This window comes from Corvus brachyrhynchos, unplaced genomic scaffold (assembly GCF_000691975.1).
Source record: "Corvus brachyrhynchos isolate BGI_N302 unplaced genomic scaffold, ASM69197v1 scaffold89, whole genome shotgun sequence".
NCBI classification, from domain to species: domain Eukaryota; kingdom Metazoa; phylum Chordata; class Aves; order Passeriformes; family Corvidae; genus Corvus; species Corvus brachyrhynchos.
Genome location: NW_008246063.1, coordinates 3,013,781 through 3,022,431, shown reverse-complemented (window position 1 = coordinate 3,022,431; position 8,651 = coordinate 3,013,781). Strand labels below are relative to the sequence as shown.

Below are 8,651 nucleotides of genomic sequence, written 5' to 3'. Positions count from 1 at the left end.
ACACCCTCCATCAGCACTTGCCTCAGTCCACGAGATTATGGATGGAAGAACCCTAGCAGTGCTGATTTGCCTTAAAGAATGAATATCGCAGCCCACGCCAGTCCTTACTCAGTGCCACCACATCCAGCCCCCTCTAAACCCGGGGCTTCTTTATTCACTTCTCATCAGAAGGCAAAGGTCACCTCAAACACTCCCCCCCCAGATGGTGAACGGCCTTTGTTTCTTCTTAACTTTGCAGCACCTAACATCAAAACTGCTTACAAACAGTTTTCTCGTAAAATGGTGAGTATAAACACTGTGAAAGCCTATGTTTACAATAAACACAGGCAGAATGTGTATGTGGAAATAAAGCAAATATCCGTTTTACTAACAGCAAAGTATTTCACAAAAATTATACGTAACTGATTCAGCTAAAATACGTATTAAAATCAACAGGAACAAACTCACACTTACCATTAAAGCTCTTTATATATTCCATGTTAATCTCTTCTCACTCCCAGCCCTCAGCAGTAAGGCATAAGGCTTATCCAAGACTAGAACCAAAAGGGAATTAATCTAAAGCCAGCAGCCTTCAACTTAACCTATCTGCCTACTTGTAGCAGCATGCACTCGTCTACAGCATATGTTTAATTACCATTCTTTACTGCCATCTCATTTCTCAATATACTGACCGGCCTTGCAGAATTAGTGGTGTATGTCAAAATTCTTGATAAAAAAAAAAAAGAAGAAAAGAAGCAGCAACTCCATTTAAGTATTGTCTGCTTCTCTATTTAAATGAGAAAAAATATTCACTGGGAAAAAAAAAAAAAGAGAGAGAGAGATTAGGCCACAACCAGGCCCATCAGATGTTCTGCATCACTGCTCAGGCACAAAGCTCTTTCTGGGGCTGAAGAAAGCCAAAGGGAACTGAAGACATGCCTGGGTGCCTTCCTCCCCCCACCATGAAGTTTTCCAAGCCCCTCAGTGCTACACAGACAGACAAGCCCTTCCAGCGACAAGGTCGATTAGATTTACCTTCAATAATAAAGCAAAACATGCTACAGTAATATTTAAACCCCCAGTTGCTGTAGTTGTGTGGGTACAGAAGGGGCACAGACACGCTCGGTGCCCCTCTGGTTCACACTGCAGCTGGCAGGGCAGGAAAGCTGCTTTTTACACATCCAGCCATGGGCTTCCCTGGTGACCTTGAGCAAGTCAGACTTGTTTCCTTAGAAAAAGGAAAGCTGCAGATACTTCTTCAGTTTTCCTTAAGTTGGTTTGATCTGTGCTCTAGGGTGTAAAAAAAAAATATATATATATAAAGTGTTTCTTCCATAAAAAGAAAATGTTTTCCAGAAAAACAGATTTAAAAATCAAGAGGTAAAAGGGGGAAGGTCTAAATTAAATTCTATTCATGAAAACAAAACCCTTTAAATATCAACTGGTAAGTGCATTGCCAAGGAGATTTTTAATAAACAGAATGTGTGGACTCTCTGTATTCTTTACACTTTTAATAGATGAGGCTAATACAGATTATCAATCCAAGTGTCAAGAGATACTGCCTGCTCATATAATACCAGTATTATATTCATTCTTGTCAAGGACATACCTTCTTGTTTTTGTATTAGACTACAAAATGAAGGTGAAAACTAAGTACTTCATAGCATGAGAGTTTTTTTATTAAATTTTAGAAGCTATCCAGAATTTTACACTCTCAAGATGTATTTTTTCACATAAACCAAGTGCTTCCTTGATGCTAAGATTTTAAAGAAATACTTAATATCTGTTACTGTAAGAAGTACACAGTAGACATATGTTCATTCTCTTCTTTCAAATAACATGATAATCTTCTCCTGGACAAAAAAAAAGACCAAAAATATAAAATTTATATTCTGGAGATATTCAGAAACTCCAAAATTCCAAGCTGCAGGGAGGAAGTCAGGGAGGGATGGAGCAACAGACAAGGCACAAAGTAAAAAACAAACTTGAAAAGTTAAATACATCTCCAGTACACTTAATATCGAGTATTTACAAAATTTTATAAATACTGCTCATCAAGTACGTATCTGAGTAGCATTTATGTAAAGTAATCTGTTTTAAGTAATGCCAATCAGATTATACCATTTACTGAGGTAAGAAACATCTGTCAGAAATTAGGACTGTGGAACAGGAATGTTGGTTCTTGTGCAAGATGCATCTGCTGACACACACTGATAGTATCTGCATAGTAGTCTCTATGTAAGCGATGATGATAGCAGCTATCAAAGAAAATCCTAAAAAAATACTTACTGTAGAAAAAGAATGCTTAAGTTTTTACTAAGAACATATAGAAGCACGGGCCATTTTCCTGAAGCACACATTCTAACCAGAAAAAAAGCTCAGACTACCCCAATAACAACAGACAGGCCAAGGTCAACTAAGAAATGGCATTTTGCCCCAAGGAAATTCAAGTTTAGACTTTTCTGCTGTGACTATGATTTTGGTTGCTCAATTTCAGCCTGCTTTTAAAGACTACTGACTATCAGAATCATCTTTTAGAAAGTAAGGGGAGGAGAAAAGTCAGAAGCATTTTTTTAATTGTATCCAGGTATTTAGTTTTAATTTTAATTTTCCTTGCAGTGCTGAGCCTGTCTCCTATTGAATGTCGCCTTCAAAAATCACAAAGCTTTGGGGAACAAAGGGTTCAACAGTTTTGGTTTGGGGGTTTTTGTTGTTTTGTTTTGGGGGTTTTGGAGTTTTTTTTAACGATTGCGAAACACATAAAAGGTTGTCTAATTTTTTCCACTCAAGCTTATCCAAACAAAAATAAAGCTCTAAAACACCCATCAGACAAACTGGCAAACCTTGGCTTTCTCCACGGTTATGTCCTTGGGGTGTCCCAGAGGTCTCATCAGCACAGAACTGACCATGGCTTCTCCCTCAGTAAATGGCATTATTAGGAACTCTCTGCTATTCAATTGAATATTTTCACATCAGTTAATATCTCTATTCATCAAATCTTGATCAAACTGGCTGGCAAGTTGGAGCACTGTTGGGAAGGAGACCAGGACAGAACCAAACAGAGAATACTTGTCCAAATTCCACTGCCCTGAGAAACAAAATTGAGCTCAGGATTTGGAAACTGTGATGTAAACAGACAGATCGGTACCACAGCAGTGTTGGACAGCAGAACAGAAATTTGCTTTTCAGTTCCTCTTCTGCGACACCTCAGCCACCAGATGAACGTATCAGCAACAGAGAGATCTCCTCCAAGAGAGAAAAGAGCAGCCCACTCTCTTATTATAACAAAAATGAAGAGCTACAGCCCAGAGCACAGCAATAACATCAGCAGCACTAGGGCTAGAGGCACCTCTGCCCTGGAGACAGGATGAGAGAGTGGGGACTGTTCAGCTTGGAGAAGAGAAAGCTCCAGGGAGACTTAGAGCCCCTTCCAGTGCCCTGGAGAAGGACTTTTGACAAGGGCACATAGCGATAGGACAAGGAGGAATGGCTTTGAACTGAAAGAAAATGTGTATAAATTAAGTATTAGGAAGATACTCTTCACTGTGAGGATGATGATACACATCTAGAGGAATTGTGGATACCACATCCCATTAAGTGTTCAAGGCCAGGCTGGATGTAGCTTTGAGCAACCTTGTCTGGTATAAGGTGACTGTGTCCATAAGGGTTGGAAGTAGATGATCTTGAAGGTCCCTTCCAGCCAAAACCATTCTGTGATGATGATGGTGATGCTTATTATTATTTTGGACTCGATAATTCATAGTCTTAGCCACTTCATGGGCTACTGGTTCATCCCTCTAGTAATTACTAGAAGCTGAAGAACAAAGGCATTGTTTTGAAGGAGATCTGCATATTCACGTAGGAGATGGAAGATGAGTTCATTGCATTCATCTTGCTGATAAAGTTTTCAAACAAAGTTTACCCTCACGACAAGTGCAGGATTTTTTTGGTAAAGCCACAAATGCTTTCTACCATGACAATTGCAGCCTATAAAGCTGAGAGTGCCTGATTAATGTTCTAAAAATTAAAACATTTTTATTGATCAAGTGACAATCTTCTGCATCCAAATTAATTTGCTTTCCATGTTAGTATCCAGAATTCCCCATACATGCTGTCCAGACACTGTAACTGCACCATAATCTTCATTCATCTTCACTCCCTCAAGTTAGTTCTTTGTGTGGGTTTTTTCTAATTATTCTAACTATTCTTTGGGTGTATGCATTATTTAGAAGGGGAAAATATTATCTGCCCTAAGTTTCCCCTAGCCAAAGTCACACAAGCATCATCTTTGTTCACAGGAACTACTGAGAAATGGTGCACTGCCATTACAACAAATCCGAAACGACAACTGACCTCTGCCTTACTCTAAGCTCAGGTCTGCTAAGGCTGATTTGGAAATCTACCTTGGATTACCTGGTCTCTAAAGCTATCATCCTTGCCCACAAGCAACCCCTTTCCCCTCCCACCCACACCTTCTCTAGCTCACTGCCCTCCTACACACCCTTTGCCAAAGAGCACAGAGGAGAACAGGGGGATGGGCTCCATGGCCTCCAAGGGTCTCTGAAGACTGAGATGCTCCGTCCTCATTACCCTGCCACCAGAGATGGTCTTTCTTATTTAACTATGAGCATTCTGACAGGCAGAACTGAAAGAAAAATGATCTTTTACTCTGAGTGTCAAAATCCAAGCCCAGTTTTTCAACAGAAATGATTCAGCACAACTGAGAAGCAGCATCACCACTGTGAATTCATTTTAAACTTTGCAATATGAGCAAACTCTAATTCCATGCTCCAGAATACATTAGGCCATTTTTCTCCTGAAGAAAAAAGATAGAGAGCACTTATATAAACTCATTCTAGAATATAAACTGCTGAGAATCTCTGCTTAAGACATTCTTCTGGCAAAAAGTCAGTCCAATACTCAATTTATTGTTGTATTTCTCCATTTGGTAAGCTTAATAGTAGGATAATTTTTGGTATTCCCAAAAAGTGCAGGGTTTTAAAACAACACTTTGTGACTTTCTGGAGCATGATCACCTGTTTAGCCTTATGATCATTTGAGCTACATTTCAAAATAGTAGTTGACAGAATTCACTGGTTTTATTTTCAAATCTTAACCTATTGGTAGTAGTGAGGTGGGGAGCAAAACAGATCAGGGTGTTGGGAGAGAGCAGGAGGAATGCAGTGTTAATGAGGTTTCCCATACCTCCCCTTCCCAAGGGATCCTGTGATGCTGTGCAGCAGAGCAGACAGCAATTCAGCCTCCCAGCCTATGCTGTTAAGACACCAGATGTTAAAAGGACCACTAAGTTAACTTTATTTTTATTATTCCATAAATAAAGACTAGCCATTTTTTTAAACCCATATGGGTTGTATTAGTTTTCAGGCATGAAAGCTGTAGCAGATTTCCTTGTGGGTGGACTAAGCCGCTCATCTTCTCCCACTTCCTTCCATTTACTTTTTGAAGGCTTTACTGTAGAGAAGGATAAAGTCAATGCCATGAAAGCTGAAAAAGGTTTAAAATTACTCCTTCCTTAGGACACTGATTCAAAATCTCTATTTCTTCTTATTCTAGGCTATTTACAAAACAAATCGACCCAACAAAACCATTTCTATCCTCAAGACATCTTTGAGAAGTTCATTCACTATTCCATTGCTTAAAGCTAAAATCTACTTCATGGAGACCTGGAGAGAAGAGGTGAAAAAAAGAGAAAAAGTGAATCCTACACACAGTATTCCTTACTTTACTGCAAAATAAAATCTGATCATTCTGGTCTGTGACAGATTCACAGTGCTTATCAGTTTGGCTTCTCTGATGTGGGGTGACTGGAGAAGGAATGAGACAAAGCAATCCAAATGGTCACCAGAACCTTTCTTGACTTATAACCTTATAAAACTTCCCTTTTTTATGGTGAAAACCTTCCATTTATGAGGTAAACACAGCAGAAGGTATCTGAAGGGGAAGGACCCGAGCCCTTTGATGCTGTTTAAAGGAATTGCATTCTGTGAGGATTACTTTTGTTCAGTGGAAGGAATCCATGAGTGGATCAGTTGACCTTACAAATGTTTCTTAAAATCAACCTTTATCAATTCAAGGATAACCTAGAAATAATTAGCCACATCTTCTGAGAGAGATATAGGAAAATGAAGTTGCCTATGGGTCAGCAAATCTCTTCAGTGTCTCTTCTCAGTGTATCCGGGCTGCTTTCTCTCTCATCTATCTAAGAACCAACTGCACAAAAGGAAGTAAGAAAGCTGTGCAGTTAGGTAGGGCCCAGTTATTTACCTGAAATGGTGTCATCTGGACGTGTCTTCCTTGTCCTGCTTCTCCTCCAGATGCCAAATACAAAGTTAGAACAACAGCTCACCAAACCATTTTTAGTTGCAAACATCTTTCTAGCAAAAAGTTATACCTGACTCCCAGTGTTACATAAACCACAGATATAACATCGGCAACTCCTCAGACTCCCAAACTATTAAATGCCATTACAAACTGAATAAAACAGTAACCCATGACCTCACAATAATGCAGTATTATTCAATTTATATATGAAAACACACTGGTGGAGCAGTTCATATCGTATTTCTTAGTGATGGATGAGCATAGCATAAATCCCTGATGCATAAACAAACTCTTATAGCTGAAACAAAGAGCTATTTAAGTTTAAAATTCCAGAGTCACAGAATAAATCAACAAGCTAGTGCTCATACCCTTCAAGTTTTATGAAAACAGAAAATTAAAAATTAATTATTAATTTTTACACAACATCTTTTTAAAGTTTTATAACACTAACATTAAGGCTGCTCTTTTAACCAAGCAAATTCTGTGCCTGAGCTATTAAGCAAAGAAAAGCGTATTTTAAAAAAAATAAGAAAATATTGTTAAATAGGCACAAATCCCCCTTTCCCTTTGTAATTAGCAAAATTTGGATTGAAAAATTCCAAAAAACAGTTTGATGCTTTGTTTAGGAGAACCTCTAGTAGAGGCCAGGTGTAGCTGAACTTCTAAGCCACAGAAAATTCAATTCCTGTTCAATTTAATCACCCCTCTTCCTATTTTGTACCAAGAAGGGACATACACTTTTCAGGAGCTTTCAGCTACATCGCTGCTTCATGAGAACAGCAATAAACTTTCAAGGAGCAGCTCCTCAGGCTGTCATTTTATGCTGTTACAGGGAATCAAAGGTGATCCTCAGCTAACACAAAATCTTTTACTCAATGCAAAATCCACCTAGCCTCATTTGCTCCTCCAATTACACAAGACTGCACAGTTCTGCTGAACACGTTCTGTTTACCTAGGAAAATGCCTGCAGAGTGGTATCAAAGAGCTCAGAAACACAAGAACTTGTTGCTTCGTTTTAAAAAAGGCTTCCAGGAGTTCACCACCAAATGCAACTCAATTCAGTTGAGGTAACCAGCTGTGAAACACGATGAAACAACATTCAGTGTGTCAAAGACAGCACATATCCCCTCTCTGCATCCTTTCATAGCAGTAAATTGATGAGCAGACCAATGCAACCTCTGCTCTGTAGCTCCAAACTCAGCTGAGCTTGAAGTGTAGTAAACTTTACCCACTGACTTGACAACTTCAGCACAAGAGGAAGCGCTTTGGTGAAGCTGAAAACACATGTGCAAGAATGCTGTTATAAAAATGAAAGTAGGCAAGACCAAGATGTACAAAACCAACTCATACAGCTGGGAAAGAGATGTTTGGGCACAGCCTTTCTTCAGATCTGAAGAAAGGATGTTAAATAAGTACCTTATGCCTTCAGATGGTAAACAAAACATCAAAAAACCAAAAAAACCCTTTCTGATGGCAGCCTGAATGACCTACTTTACCAAACATCACAGGGCCAACACTGTCAGCATGTAATAGCATCTGACAGGGCCAAGAGCTCACCTCTTGTGCAGTTCTGAGCTGCAAAACACAACTTCCAAAAACCTCTGGTACTGCTCTTCACAACCCCATCTGATCCATTTCAACCAAGACTCAGTACTAAAGCTTTCAAGTGAACATGAGACCAGGACAAAAAAAAAAAAAAAAAAAAAAAAAAAAAAAAAAAAAAAAAATCAAGAAATTTAAAACAAGACGAAAAAAAAAAACAAAACAAAAAAAAAAAAAAAAAAAAAAAAAAAAAAAAAAAAAAAAAAAAAAAAAAAAAAAATCAGTGAATGTATAAACAGAGGAAGAATATAAACCCTGTCCGGCCACACAGACGTGAAGAATAAGTGTCATAAACTTAAACTGGGAATAGGGAAGTTCAAGAACCCTAAAATAAATGCATAGTAAGAATTTTTAAATTGCAGGAGTTGATGTGAAACTGTCATCTTAATAGGTTAAATATCTTCAAGGAATGACTTAAGTTACATCTCTCTTGAGGTAGAAGAGCAGAATTCCTTCACCCCCTCAAATCTTGAAGGATGCAGGTCATTAGACAAAGCCTGATCACTGTCCTTAAAATTTCTATTTAATACCCTACCTTAAGGAGTTCTGTATAAAAATCTCAATAATTACGTTACTGATGTTTCCAGAACCTCAGTGGTAGTCACTGCCTCTAACATCTCACTGCATCATTTGGCTCCCTCACCCTTCTCTATAGTAAAGCCCCAAATTTCAGTAACACCTTTTACTCCACCTCTTGGAGGACACGTAGATGACCAGGGAACAGTCAG

At 38.7% G+C, this 8,651-nt stretch overlaps 1 protein-coding gene across 2 annotated transcripts in view; it reads right to left on the bottom strand.

Moving 5' to 3' along the window:
- PTK2 (protein tyrosine kinase 2) overlaps nucleotides 1–8,651 on the bottom strand; it is a 179,152-nt gene that overhangs the window by 135,383 nt on the left and 35,118 nt on the right. The gene's annotated exons all lie outside the window — the stretch shown is intronic.